This window comes from Bos taurus, chromosome 22, assembly GCF_002263795.3.
Source record: "Bos taurus isolate L1 Dominette 01449 registration number 42190680 breed Hereford chromosome 22, ARS-UCD2.0, whole genome shotgun sequence".
Classification (NCBI taxonomy): Eukaryota; Metazoa; Chordata; class Mammalia; order Artiodactyla; family Bovidae; genus Bos; species Bos taurus.
In genome coordinates this window covers 40258748-40274901 of record NC_037349.1, presented here as the reverse complement: position 1 = coordinate 40274901, position 16154 = coordinate 40258748, and the positions used below count along the sequence as shown (strand labels likewise).

At 39.9% G+C, this 16154-nt stretch overlaps 1 protein-coding gene across 9 annotated transcripts in view; it reads right to left on the bottom strand.

The window, feature by feature from the left end:
- FHIT (fragile histidine triad diadenosine triphosphatase) overlaps positions 1-16154 on the bottom strand; it is a 1524027-nt gene that overhangs the window by 1356155 nt on the left and 151718 nt on the right. Inside the window, exon 1 of one of the 9 annotated variants that reach the window (XM_059879907.1) lies at positions 2-102. The gene's annotated coding sequence lies outside the window, so the exon portion shown is untranslated. 9 annotated transcript variants of the gene reach the window in all.

Sequence of the window (16154 nt, the reverse complement as noted above, 5' to 3'; positions counted from 1 at the left end):
CCTGCTTCTCCTGCTGCTGTCCTTCCAAATAATTCTAAGGGAGGCTGTGATCCCTTCTCCAAAAGGCTTTAAGAAGAAGATATACTCCTGACTGCACAAGGAGATTTAGGTGAATTCCCGGCTGAATGCTGAATGAGAAACAAAACGCTTTCTTAAGATGCAGAATCCTTGATGCATTATGTTCTACCGTGTGCTGAAAGCATCATCAAATCCATAATTAAATGTTCAAAATCTGCCTTGATGATCCACATAAAGTTCAATTTGGTCAGTTCATCCATTTAGGTGCTGAAAACAGGTAGTCATTCTTATGCATGTCCTTTCCATCCTCCCTATATTAGCTTCCTAGGGCTGTGATAACAAAATACCTCAAACTGAGTGACTTAAACGAAAGAAATGTACTTACTATCTTACAGTTCTAGAGGCGAGAAGTCAATAGGGTCATGCTGCCTCCAAGACTCTGGGTAGAATCCTTTCTGCCTCTTCCTAGCTTCTGGTACGGGCCATCAATCCTTGGCATTTCTTAGCTTGTAATTTCATCACTTTACCTCAGCCTCTGTCATCACAGTCTCCTCTAAGGCATCCGTTTATCTGTGTCTCTTCTCTTCTTAGAAGAACACCAGTTACACTCTAATAAGGGCCCATCCTGTTCCACTAGGGTATTCTTAACTACTTACATCTGCAATGATCTTGTCTCCATGAAGGTCACATTTTAAGGCAATGGGGGTTAGGATTTCAAATATCTTTTAGGGGGACACCATTCAACCCATATACTCTTACCACTAAGTCATGTGGAGGCGCCAGACTACCTCCACAGTCTCTCAAATCTGTCTGCTTCTTTCTCTCTCTACCACTACCCTGAATCCCAGATCATCATCTCACTGGAACTTCCTAAATCCTGACCTTGTTTTTCACTGGCTCCAATCCATTCTCCAAAATACTTATTTAATGGAATCTATCTTACACACAAAAATGTAAATAAATTATAATAAATTTTCACAGAATACACATGTAACCACTCCCAAATCAAGAAATAGAATGTTACCAGCACCCTAGAAACACACTTCATATCCTCTCCCAATTTATTCATCTGTTACAGTTGTTCAGTCGCTAAGTGGTGCCTGACTCTGCAACCTTATGGAGTACAGCACACCAGGTTCCTGTGTCCTTCACTGTCTCTAGAGCTTGCTCAGATTCATGTCCATTGAGTCAGTGATGCTATCTAACCATCTCATCCTCTGCCACCCTTTTCTCCTTTTGCCTCCCCATCATCAGGGTCTTTTCCAATGAGATGGCTCTTCAAATCAGAAGGCCAAAGTATGGGAGTTTCAGCTTCAGCATCAGTTCCTCCAATGAATATTCAGAACTGATTTCCTTTAGGATTGACTGATTTGATCTCCTTGCTGTCCAAGGGACCCTCAAGAGTCTTCTCCAGCCGCACAATTCGAAAGCATTGATTCTTTAGGACTCAGCCTTCTTTATGGTCCAGCTCTCACATCCATACGTAACTACTGGAAAAACCATAGCTGTGACTAGATGGACCTTTGTTGACAAAGTGATGTCTCTGTTCTTTAATATACTGTCTAGGTTTGTCATAGCTTTTCTTCCAAGGAGCAAGCAACTTTTAATTTCATGGCTGCATTCACTATTTGCAGTGATTTTAGAGCCCAAGAAAATAAAATCTGTAACTGTTTCCACTTTTTCCCCATCTATTTGCCATGAAATGATGGGACCAGATGCTATGATTTTAGCTTTTTGAATGATGAGTTTTAAGCCAGCTTTTTCACTCTTCTCTTTCACCCTCATCAAGAGGCTCTTTAGTTCCTCTTCATTTTCTGCCCTTAGAGTAGTATAATCTGAGTATTTTCCCATGTGCTTATTTGTCATTAACAAACATAATTTGGTTTGTCTTATTATTAACCTGTAAGAGTTTTTTATGCATCTGGACAAGTACTTTATCAGATATTATTCGCAATTATTTCATCCCATTTTGTTGCTTATCTTTCCATTTTCTTAGTAGCATATTTTAAAGCATTCAACTTTCAAACTTTATGATGCCCAATTTATCTTTTCTTTTCTTTTAGGGATCTTGGTTTTACTGCTATATTTAAGAAATTTTTGACTAACCTAATTTCATAAAAACTTTCTTCCATGTTTTCTTCTAGATTTTTTTAATAGTTTTAGTGTTTATGTTTTTATCTGCAATGTATTTCAAGTTAATTTTGTACATAGTATAGGCTCATTTTGGATAAGTGTTAAGTCACTCAGTCGTGTCCAGCTTGTTGTTATCCCATGGAGTAGCTCACCAGGCTCCTCTGTCCATGGAATTCTCCAGACAAGAATACTGGAGTGGGTTGCCATTCCCTTCTCCAGGGGATCTTCTCTACCCAGGGATTGAACCCAGGTCTCCTGCATTGCAGACAGATTCTTTACCATCTGAGTCACCAGGGAAGCCCATAATTTTGGATATAGATAGATGATTGTTCTGGGATTCCTGGCTGGCATTAGTGATACAGAACCCACCTGCCAATGCAGGAGATGTAAGAACTGTGGGTTTGATTCCTGGGTCAGGAAGATCTCCTGGAGGAGGGCATGAAACCCATTCCAGTATTCTCGCTAGGGAATCCCATGGACAGAGGAGCCTGGTGCACTATAGTCCATAGAGTCACAAAGAGTCAGACACGACTGAAGCAACCGAACATGCATGACGCATGCATATGATTGTTCTACTTTATATTTTGGGAAATATAATTTCATCATAGTTTATAGTCCTCTTTATATGTTGCTGGATTGATTTAAAATAGTATCTTTTAAAAATTTCATTCTATAATTCCTTTTTGCAGATATGAAATATACAATAGTTTTTTCAAATGACTTTGTATCCAACAAACTTGCTAAATTCATGTTAAATTTATACTATATAATTATATCTTCTGCAAATTATATAATCTTATTGCTTTGTCTCTCATCCTTATATATTTTATTTCTTTTCCTAGCCCCACAGCATTCACTTGGCCCTCCTGTATCAGACTGAGCAGAAGTGGTGTTATCACCCTTAATTCATACCTAATTACAGGATAAGGATCTCAGTATTTCACTTAAGCCTGATGATGCTCGCTCTGTGTTTTCTAAATATTCTTCCTTTAAGGATGTTTACTTATATTCTGAATTTGTGAAAAGTTTTTGTCAAGATTAGATGTTGAGTTTCTATTAAGATGATCATATGGTTTTTCCTTGTTAGCATTATTTGATATTTTAACGTTACCCAACCTCTCATTCCTCTAATAAATACAGCTTTGTCATACCATAATACCTTTTTTATACATCACCAACTCGATGGATGTGAGTCTGAGTGAACTCCGGGAGTTGGTGATGGACAGGGAGGCCTGGCGTGGTGCAATTCATAGGGTCGCAAAGAGTCGGACATGAATGAGCGACTGAACTGAACTGAACTGAGTCTTCTATTACATTTTTTTTTTTTGATTTGTGTATCCTTAGGACTGCCAAAATCTCTGCTCAACTTCCCTACTTCTTAGCAGGGACTTTCTATTAGGTCTTTTAGCCTCTTATAACTTTACCATTTACAAATCCACAAATGCTTCAAAAAGAAAAAGAGTGAGACTATTGAGGTCACTGCAGTGTACTTCCTTTCTGCAGTGTACTTCCTTTCTGCAGTATTTTGGCCCCTCAAGTCCTGGATACCTTAGCAGCTCTTCAATGCCTTTAAATAAATATTTTCTCTTCATTTTACCTAGCCTTCTACATGTTCTATAGGAGGGTTGCTGGCTCCTCTATCATTCCCAGAAGGAGAAATCCACTGTATCATATTGTTCCTCTCCTCTGAATTTCCTAATGGCTAGTCCACTGTGTTTATAATAAAATCCATATTCCTTACTATGGACTATAAGATCCTAAATGATTCAATTCTAACCTTCCTCTCCATCATCTCTTATCACTGATTCCCTTGTTCACTCCTCTCCTCTCCAGAGGTTCTTTTCCTCTAACCTCACCACGTTCATTCCCAAATCAATACCTGTGTATTTGTTCTTCCCATTTCCTGGAACATTCTGTCTCTGATCTTTGCATAGCTGCCTTATTTTTATCATTCTGTCTCAGTTCCAATGTCACCTCCTCAAAGAGGTCTTCTCAGGACAATTTATCTAATCTGGTACCCTGACTGCCTAATCCCTGGCCTCATCAAACAAGGTAACCTACAAAAAAAGAAGGGATAGTATAATTAAGCCAACTAAAATAGAGTATTAAATTTCCAAAACTACAGAATTATCCCATTTCCGTATTCAATACAGAAAAACCAATAAACCAGGGAATACAACATCTTTGGGCAGAATTACATTTCTGCACTACAGTGCAAAACATAAGATTGTCATCTTTCTTTGAGGCGTGACAAACCTAGACTGAAATCATTTCTCCATCACTTTCCAGAAGCATGACTTCAAGTAATACTCTCTGCCTCAGCTTCCCAAAGTATGAAACAAGGAGAATGATAGTATCCATTTAACAGTATTATTGTAATCACATAGCAAATGCCATTTTTGTGTGCAAAATGCTTAATTTTTGGTTGGGTAGAGAGTTCTTTATAAACAAGGGTTGTCATGATGCTCGTGATGAAAATGATGATGAAAACAATAAGGCACCATAGCATATGGTAAAATACTAATTTCCCATCAAACACACACATAATTAAAAACTATAATAATTGCCACCAAGTAGACATCACCTGCATTAACAAATTTAGTAAAGAATTAATTTCTTTGATTTCTGTATTGTCATTAACTTTGGTGGCAAGAAAACTAGACAAACCCTAAAGTCTACTCAAAAATAAGAGGAACTTCTTGGAAAAATGCTGCAGTAGCTCACAAAATTGAAGGAAAAATTAAATAACCGAGTTTTTTGAAGAATCAAGGTAGCTCAAGAGAAATGGGAGGCAGGAACTTAAAGACCTCACTCTAGAGCGCTGCCATTTAAGAGACTGAAATAGCATCAAAACCTATATTTTGCTCTCAGTTCAAAATTCCAAATTCTCAGAAGAGAGAATCTGATTGGCATAACCAGGTCAGATGCCTACTCTGAGACCAATCATCGCTTTCCCATATATCGGGGTCAAACATCACAGTCTCAGCTTTATGTCACCTTCAAAGAAGAGTTTTGTTTTGGAGCCAGAAAGTCATCCCAAGAAGTACTACTACAACCGTAGGTACCCTATCTAAGATAAGCTTTCTCTAAAATAAGCCATTTTATTCTCCTTGCCCATCCAGAACAGTAGTGTCCAAGTTATGCACCATTAGCTGCTTAGGAGGGAGTTAATTACAAATTAAACATAATTGAATTGTTGGATCTGCTTTCAAGTCTTCTAAATAGAATAACAACATGCTACCTTGTAGAGTTAATTTTGCAGATCAAAGCTGAGTCCCTTGCTTCCTATGATGACAAGCCTATGTGGAATTTTAAAAGTGTAAAGGTACACTTTAAAGAAATGTCATAGTGCCAGTCAACAAAATTTGGGAGAAAATATACTGGAAATTCTGTTCCATAGAAGCCATCAAAGGAAACTTGCAAGAGAAGAGAAGATATTCACTCAATGTCATGAAGAGTTTCATATTTTGCAGTCACCCAAAATCATTAAAAAAAAAAAAAAATCCCTGATTTCAAAATTCCTCTCTATTCCTCTAACACCAAAAGTTAGCCACCCAAAAGGCTGAGAAAGAACTGCAATATATAATGGATGCATTCTATACCAAAAGGGAGCCTTATCCTGCTTTACCTGCCAGGAAAACATCCAGGAAACTGCAGGTTTGGCTAGGACAGAAAGAGCTGAATGTATTATAAATGTCAGCACTGGTTGCGAGGCATGAAATTGGGGAATATCAGCAACAGTGGAAGAAAAACTAGACTGGAATGGAGATAGGGTGATGATTCCCATGTGTAATATAATTGGCATCAAAGTATTTGCCCCCAAATCACTATTTCATTATTATTTTCTTTGGGGAATGTTTATTGAACCAAGAGCTCGCAGACAGCTTTATTATTATTATTTTTTATAATTACTTTACAATCTCATGATGGTTTCTGACACACATCAACATGAATCAGCATTAGGTACACATACGTCCCCTTTCTCTTGGGAGCTTCCCTTGTGGCTCAGCTGGTAAAGAATCCACCAGCAATGCAGGAGACCTGGGTTTGATCCCTGGGTTGGAAAGATCCCCTGGAGAAGGCAAAGGCTACTCACTCCAGTATTCTGGCCTGGAGAATTCCATGGACTGTACAGTCCATGGGGTTGCAAAGAGTTGGACATGACTGAGCGACTTTCACTTCATTTTGCTTCCTCTCTCTTGAAACCTCCTCCCTCTTGAAACCTCCTCCCACCTTCCTCCCCATTCCACCCCTCTAGGTTGTCACAGAGCACTGGCTTTCGGTTCCCTGTGTCATACATCAAATTCCCACTGGCTATCTATTTCACATATGATAATGTATACATTTCAGTGCTATTCTTCCAAATCATCCCACCCTCTCCTCTAGCCACTGTGTCCAAAATGTCTGTGTCTCCTTTGCTGCCCTGCAAGTAGGATCATCAATACATATATATATAGGTGTGTGTGTGTGTGTGTGTGTGTGTGTGTGTGTGTAGATTCTATATATATGCATTAATATACAGTATCTGTCTTTATCTTTCTGACTTACTTCACTCTCTATAACAGGCTCTACATTCATCCACCTCATTAAAATTTTATTCAGGGCTGGCTGACACAGAACTTGCAAAGGGACTTCTGTGGAGATCCAGTGGTTGGGAATCTGCTTACCAATGCAGTGACACAGGTTTTATCCACGGTCCGGGAAGATTTCACATGGCACAGAACAACTAAGCCACAAGGAAGCCACTGCAATGAGCAGCCCGAGTACTGATAACTAGAGAGTAGCCCCCCGCTCACTGCAACTAGAGAAAGCCTGAGAGAAGCAATGAAGACCCAGCACAGCCATAAATAAATAAATAAAAGGAACAGTGCTTAAAAAAAGAACTTGCTACAGAAAGGTAGACAGTGTGGTGAGAAAGGCTCTTGGGTCTGACTACTGGGTGCATTCCCTAGCTCACTGATTTACGAGGTGTATAAACCTTTGAAGGTTACTTTAACTTTGGAGCCTCAATGCCTTCATGTAAAGTGAGGATTGTAGTTTGATCTACAACTTCTTCAGACTGTTGTGAGTCAACAGCCGTAAAAGGCTTATCATGGTTCTGCCACATGGTAAACGCTTTATGAATATTTATTGCTATTCCCTTTCTTTCATCCTTTAATAGATATTTGCCAGACTCATTTTTTTAGACTTTGTCTGTAACACTCCTGAAAAGCTTCATTAAAAACACAGATAGTCTGAGTCATCTGATTTTTATTTGGCCAATCGGGGCATGAAAACAGAACAAAACTATCATTATCTGCATCATTTTAAAGGAAATAAAGGCCATTTGAATCTCACACACACACACACTCACACACTCACCAAATGAGATGAAGCACATAACCGCAGAATAAAAGACAATTCACTAGGCTACAGACAGAGAAGATACCAGAGGGCCCATGAAATGGCACTGGAGCACCACCATATAAATACCCTATGTGACCGCCTAAAGTCAATAAATAAGTCAACAGTGAGGGACATGTTCATACTCTGCTCTTTGACTCAAGCTACTCCGTCCATCAGGAATACCTTCCCTACTTTCTTATCTTTTTCTATTACCATTGTTTTTTCGGTTTGAAAGTTTTTTGTTTGTCTTTTGCCTCACTGCACTGAGAAGCTTGCAGTATGAGTTCCCCAAGCAGGCCCTGCCAGTGAAAGCCCATAATCCTAATCACTAGCCACCAGGGAACTCTCTCCCCACTTTCTACCTATTCTCCATGCTGCTCTTTTTCTGAGCCCCAGAACTTCCCTGAGAGCTACCTTATCCTCTCAGCTGGAAGCTTTCAATGCTTCCCCTTAATTCCAGCATCAAGTCTGTTTCTGGTTCTCCAATGGCACTGACCACTGCCTACTCTGCAGTGACAAATGTGGGTATCTTATCCACCCACTACACATAAGGATTAAATCAAGGAGTAGATCCAGGGCTCATAGTACCTAATGGGGTTATGCACATAATATGCAACAGACACAGACTTGTAGACTGAAGTGGATTTTGACAAGTAGGAGTGTGAATATTCAAAAGCACACTCAGGAAACTCAACATCTATTCACTAACTGATCAACAGATGAATATATAAACAAAATGTAGTATACATACAGTGGAATGTTATTCATCCTTAAAAGGGAAAAAAATTCTGACACATGACACAACATGAATGAACTGTGGAGACATCATGCTGGTGAAATAAGTCAGGCACAGAAGGACCAATGCTGTATGTTTCCACTTGCATGAGGTTCCTGCTGCTGCTGCTGCTAAGTCGCTTCAGTCGTGTCCGACTCTGTGCGACCCCGGAGACGGCAGCCCACCAGGCTCCCCCATCCCTGGGATTCTCCAGGCAAGAACACTGGAGTGGGTTGCCATTTCCTTCTCCAATGCGTGAAAGTGAAGTCGCTCAGTCATGTCCAACTCTTCGTGACCCCATGGACTGCAGCCTACCAGGCTCCTCTGTCCATGGGATTTTCCAGGCAAGAGTACTGGAGTGGGGTGTCATCATCTTCTCCTAGGAATAGTCAAATTTATAGCAGTTTAAAGTTCAATGGTAGTGGCAGGGCTGCAGGGAGAGGGTAACAGGAAATTACTGATTAATGGATACAGAGTTTCAGATGAGGAAGATAAAATTCTGGAGATGGATGGTGGTGATAACCACACAATGTGAATGTATTTAATACCACAAAACTATATACTTAAAACTGGTTAAAATGGTAAATTTTATGTTCATATATATATATATATATTTTTTTTTACCACAGTAAACATTTTTAATATTTTTTTTTAATTTTTAAAGCCAAATAATCAGAAAAATAGGAAAAGGAGTACATCAAGGCTGTATATTGTCACCCTGCTTATTTAACTTATATGCAGAGTACATCATGAGAAACACTGGGTTGGATGAAGCACAAGCTGGAATCAAGATTGCCGGGAGAAATATTAATAATCTCAGATATGCAGATGACACCACCCTTATGGCAGAAAGTGAAGAAGAACTAAAGAGCCTCTTGATGAAAGTGAAAGAGGAGAATGAAAAAGTTGGCTTAAAGCTCAACATTCAGAAAACAAAGATCACGGCATCCAGTCCCATCACTCCATGGCAAATAGATGGAGAAACAGTGGCAGACTTTATTTTTTGGGCTTCAAAATCACTGCAGATGGTGATTGCAGCCATGAAATTAAAAGACATTTGCTCCTTGGAAGAAAAGTTAAGACCAACATAGACAGCATATTAAAAAGCAGAGACATTACTTTGCCAACAAAGGTCCATCTAGTCAAGGCTATGGTTTTTCCAGTAGTCATGTATGGATGTGAGAGTTGGACTATAAAGAAAGCTGAGCACCGAAGAATTGATGCTTTTGAACTGTGGTGTTGGAGAAGACTCTTGAGAGTCCCTTGGACTGCAAGGAGATCCAACCAGTCCATCCTAAAGGAAATCAGTCCTCAACATTCATTGGAAGGACTGATGCTGAAGCTGAAACTCCAATACTTCGGCCACCTCATGCGAAGAGCTGACTCATTTGAAAAGACCCTGATGCTGGGAATGATTGAAGGCGGGAGGAGAAGGGGATGACAGAGGATGAGATGGTTGGGTGGCATCACTGACTCAATGCACATGAGTTTGAGTAAACTCTGGGAGTTGGTGATGGACAGGGAGGCCTGGCGTGCTACGGTCCATGGGGTTGCAAAGAGTCGGACACGACTGAGCGACTGAAATGAACTAAACTGAATCAGAAAAACACAGAAGAAACATTTCTACTCAGACTATTTTAACTCTGGGGCAAGGAGAAATGAGAAGGGAGATTATAACAGCAATAGTCAGTTCAAAGAGGCATCATGCATTAAGAGGCCCAGTCTTGTTCTATAAGTCCCAAGTCATGCCCATGTAACCAATGGGCAAAAGAAGCTACAAGTAAAGAGATTTCAATCTGACATAGAAAAGAACTTGCAACAGCGCTGTCCAAGGATAAAATGGGTTGCTTTTATAAATAAGGAGTTCCACTTCACTGGAAATACTGAAGTAAAAATGGAATAGTCCCTTGGCAAAAATGTTTGGAGAAGCCAGCATCAGGTGAAGGTTGGACTAACACAGTCGCTCCTAAAAGCCAATTAAAACTTTGATGACAACCCACAATGAGGTATTCATGCACTGGTGGCAAAATGACACCACCAAAAGCAAAATTATGACTTTTTGGAAAGCTAAATGTATTTGACCATTTTAATTCTCAGATTATGCCTTCGACTTTTTAAGTATTAAAATAAATAGTCTCGGGGACTTCCCTTTTGATCCAGTGCTTAGGACTCTGCTCTCACACTGCAGGGGTTGTGGATTCCTGATCCCTGATAGGGAAACTAAGATCCCACAAGCTGTGCAGCACAACTGAAAAAATGAACAAATAATTAATCAATTAATTAACAGGCAAAAGAAAATAACTAGTTTCTTCTAATGATATTTTTTTTTCACTTACGTTCTTTTACTGAGCAAAACTAGGAGCTGACAAAGTGCTTGGAGATGCCTATCCAAATTCACCACAGAGAATGCCACAGGCCTCTCAATGGACAAATACACTTGACTGTACAGGTGTGCTCGGGAGAGAACATATATATACATGTGGCTATGAGTGTCTGCTGTACAGAGATAAAGCGGGGGACAGGGAGAAGGAATATGACTGAATGGATGCAGGCAACAACAATCATAAGAGGGAAGAGGATAACAAATATTTAGAATTACCTGTAAGAACAATTTAATGATTAAAAAAAAAAAGTAAATAAGATTTGAAGCCCACTACTATTGGTATCTACCATCAGCAAAAATGATTCGTCTTTGGGTATTTCTTTCTCCCTCCCTCCTTTCTTTTGATCACTCATTTTTAAATCAACAGGAGAAAAACGGTGAAGGTACCAAGTTATTTTATTGTCAGGAATCAAATGAGTTAAAATACATGGATGACATCACTCCATACCAAAACCCCAGAGCTTTTTGTTTCTGCTATTTATGCTTTCTCTTGCAACATCTCCATTCGCATCCTGCTGAAAACACTTCTCTTTCTGTCACTCACAATCTGTCAAGGCAGCATTATCTTCTGTGGTTTAAAACAGAAATTCCATTTAACTTGCTGGCTGATAAAGACATTTCATTCACATCCCTTAACTAACAATAATTATTCTAATTTACCACATGAAGGCAAGGGGGGAAAAAGCACTTACATTTTGCAGCTTGTTTTGCATCATGGAACACACAGAAGAGAAATGGTCTCCTCTTGGGATTAAAAAATAACTTATTAAGTCAAAAATGGACCTAAAAGGAATGTATGTTTTCAGTGTTTTCTCTACATTTCAATTAATGTAGTGGTTAGGAGTTTGGATTCTCAAATCATACTTGGGTTCAAATCCTGGCTTTGCCACTTATGAAACCTTTGGCAAGACAATGTAACCTTTCTAAATCTCATTTTCCTCATCTGTAAAAAGGAAGCATGTGTCAATATCTACCCCATAAGATTAAATTAGATAGCCAGTAAATGTTAGCTGCTGCTACTCCCTCCTTCTTCTCCTTTGACTCAGAGTCCCCACCATCATCAAATCAACAGATTAGTTAAGATTCTTTGGTGACAGGTAACACAAATTACCCTGTATAACTTTAGCAAAATAGAAAAGAAATTTACTCCATCTGTGCATAATTGCTCCTAGAATTCAAAGGAAAACTAAATGAAAGTTAGGAGCAACAGGAACCAGGATCCCACGAACTAATGGTTAGTTAGTTCTTCAGGCTACTACTATCAGGAAGAATCAGTTGCAACAAACATTTTGTATTCTGGGATCCATGTACTCAAGACAGAGACCTGCCTTGGTCACATGACCACCTCTTGGCCAGAGGAGGATAAGGTGTTGGCCTGACAGCCCCATTAATATTGTATACCTTGGGGGGAGGCTATTCCCCAAGAGAAAATCCACATGTCATAGTTCAAAGAAGGAGGATATGGATTCTCAGCAGCTACACATACCAGATGCCTACCTCATCCCAAGAATCTGCTTCATTAAGCTCACTTAAGGCTGCACAGCCTCCTCCCTTTACCAGCCTGTTTTAATATGTTAGTTGCTGAAACTCATTTTAAGGAAAATAACAATGCGCCAGAGCGCTAAAGTACACATGTCCCTGCTTGTCAGAAAAAAAATTATTTTATTGAAAACTTTCCTATTCAAATTTCCAGGAAATTCACTGCTTGTAATATGGTCAACTTGTATTACTCCATGTGAGCAATTATGCACACATGGAGGGAGTGAATTTCTTTTCTGTTTTGATAAAGTTAGGCAGGACAATTTGTGTTGCTTGTCACCAAAGAATCTTAACTAATTCGTTAAGCATTTAGCAATCACAATATACATTTAGTACAATGACTTGTACTGTTAAAAGGCACAAAAAGCACCCATTGAAAAACATCGTCTGAAGATGACTCAGAAAAGTAGTAGTTCACCTACAAATAAATTATTTTATTTTTTTGTCTAGTAAGGTGACATTTGGGTCTCCCTGGTGGATCCATGGTAAAGAATCCACCTGCCAATGCAGGAGATGGATGTTCGATCCCTGGGTTGGGAAGATCCCCTGGAGAAGGAAATGGCAATCCACTCCAGTATCTTTGCCTGGGAAACCCCATGGACTGAGGAGCCTAGTGGGCTACAGTTCATGGGGTCTCAAAGAGCTGGACATGATTTGGTGACTAAACAACAACAAAGGTGAGATTTATGCTAGGAAATTAGACTCAGAAGCAAGATTTTGTTTTGATAATATTTTTGTCGATGATGGTATTTTAGTGAGAAAGGATTAACAATAAAAAGCAGTGATGTAGTAAAAATAATAATAAACAGTAAGAAATACATGACCTACAATCCCATTTAAATTTTCTTCCAGCTTACTAGCTGAACAAATCCAAAATAACAAAAATATTCAGAGTCTGATTAATTTGGAGCTCAAAACAACAAAGTACTTTAGTGAAAACATTTCTTATGAAGTTCAAGGCTCTGGAGACACACGGAGCTGAGAAAAATCCCAGCTTCACCCTCAGCACCTATGTGACTCCAGGTGATTTACTAATCTACCCAAGCATCTCAGACTCGCTCACCTATAAGAAAAAATTTAAAGATGACGGGAGGTTTTGAGGACTTAATGAGATAATGCATGGAAGGTGCCTGACACTTTACCTGGCACATTGCAAGCTAGCAGGGATAAATGTTAATATTTATATGTACAGGGCACGGGGAGAAGAGAAAGATAAACAGTACCCAATAGACAGTGATTTTATTCCCCAGAGGACAGTTGAAAATGTTGGATGCATCTATGGCTGTCACAAGCTGGGGGTTAGGGGTCAGGGGGTTCTTCTGGCATCCAATATGTAGAGTCCAAAGATAAAGCTAAGAATCCTAGAATGCACAGGCTGCTACTGCTGCTGCTAAGTCACTTCAGTCGTGTCCAACTCTGTGTGACCCCACAGACAGCAGCCCACCAGACTCCCCCGTCCCTGGGGTTCTCCAGGCAAGAACACTGGAGTGGGTTGCCATTTCCTTCTCCAATGCATGAAAGTGAAAAGTCAAAGTGAAGTCGCTCAGTCGTGTGTGACTCTTAGCGACCCCATGAACTGCAGCCTTCTAGGCTCCTCCATCCATGGGATTTTCCAGGCAAGAGTACTGGAGTGGGGTGCCATTGCCTTCTCCATGCACAGGCTAGACCCCCACAATAGAACTATCCAAAACAAAATGTCAATAATGCCGAGGCTGAGAAACAAGAGAGAGAAGGAAAGTGAGAAGCAATGTGATCTAATGAAGACTCTGGAAAGGATGTGCAAGGGGAGGTACAGGAGAATGGATCAGAGTAGCAGATTTAAAACTAGATGAACTGAGCTTCTGCCCCACATAAACTTTTGAGTAAGTGCTCAGAATCTCAGGATTCTCATTTGTAAAATAGGCATAAAACCACCTACTTCAAAAGGTCATGAGCAGTTATGATATTCACCCTTGACTAACCCATTATGGATGTTCACTTTTTAATCAATGGGATTACACCAATGTATGTATGCACTTACTAGCAATCCTAATTGCTAGGTTTGTTGTTGTTGTTTAGTCACCAAGTTGTGTTGGACTCCCTGACAGGCTCCTCTATCCATGGAATTCTCCAGGCAATAATACTGGAGTGGGTTGCCATTCCCTTTGATCAAACCGGGACTCCCTCATTAGCAGGCAGATGCTCTACCACTGAGCCACCAGGGAAGCCCAAATTGTTAGGTACTTAACAAGAAATGGTTACTACTATACTTGTTACATGGTAGGCAACAGCCAGGTTGGAAGTCTGGCTCAGCTACCTTGGAAATACTTGGAAGGCTTTGTTAACCTCAGCAAGACTCAGTTTCGGATTATAAAGATATCAATAATCAGACTTGACTGGGATCCTCGAAAACTCTGAAATTTTGAAAAGCATTATATGTGTGTGTGCTTTTATCTGAAGAGGTTCTAAAACTGGTTTAAAACCACTGGGTTAGAGGGTGTACATTTTTTGAAAGAAAGTAATAACTAGAATTTCTGAAGACATCATTATACTGTGAAAGAGTACCTTGGAGTTTAAGAACTCAGATGTGGGAGTTTGAATTCTGCCTCTGTCAGTTACTGGCTGTACAATCTTAGAGACTGACTAAACGATAACGAATCTCACCTATGAAATTAGGGTGCTCCTGCGTCTGTACTAAGTCACTTCAGTCACGTCCGACTCTTTCGCAACCCTACAGACTGCAGTCTACCAGGCTCCTCTGTCAATGGGGATTCTCCAGGTAGGAATACTGGTTTGGGTGGCCATTCCCTCCTCCAGGGGATCGTCCCAGTAGTGTCTGCCTAAAAAGGACCTTGAACAAAATGAGACAATCCCACAAATTTGGCATAGCACCCAGCACATAGTACATGCTCGCTAAGAATTAGCTTCATGATGATGGTTTTTGCATAAACTGTTCCACGCCCAGATGATAGTAGATGGCTTGAGCTTTCTCTGACTCCATATAATGTACGGTATCAGGAAAATTGCAGCAATTCTCTAATTATATCATCCATCTACTTCCAGCTCAGCCAGAGGAGTCACTGATTTGGATGCACCCTCTCTATAACAATATCTATACAACATCAGAAAGTGAACAGGAGAAGTAGCTATGAATCTGACCACAAAAGACCACAAAATTCTTTTTACACCTGAAAGCTTCATTCAAACGTCCTCCCTCTGATAAGTGCTCACAAACTCCCCTGGCATTTCCATAAACACAATGACCTACTTGGTTTTTCATTATTCCAAGACAATTCTAAGCTTGACTCACATACATATAGAACACACACTCCACAGGAACTTTTATCTATATCCTTCATTCTTCCTGGTACCTAGCATACAAGACTTTATGCCCAGCTAACCTGAATAATGCCAAACCCTTTGACTGTGTGGACCACAACAAACTCTGGAAAATTTTTAAAGAGATGGTAATATCAGACCACCTAACCTGCCTCTTGAGAAATCTGTATGCAGATCAGGAAGCAACAGTTAGAACTGGACATGGAACAGACTAGTGCCAAATAGGGAAAGGGGTACGTCAAGGCTGTATATTGTCACCCTGGTTATTTAACTTCTATGCAGAGTACATCATGAGAAACGCTGGGCTGGATGAAGCACAAGCTGGAATCAAGATTGCTGAGAGAAATAACAATAACCTCAGATATGCAAATGACACCACCCTTATGGCAGAAAGTGAAGAACTAAAGAGCCTCTTTATGGAAATGAAAGAGGAGAGTGAAGTTGGCTTAAAGCTTAACATTCAGAAAACTAAGATCATGGCATCCGGTCCCATCACTTCATGGGAAATAGATGGGGAAACAAAGGAAACAGTGACAGACTTTATTTTTGGGGGCTCCAAACTCACTGCAGATGGTGATTGCAGCCATGAAATTAAAAGACGCT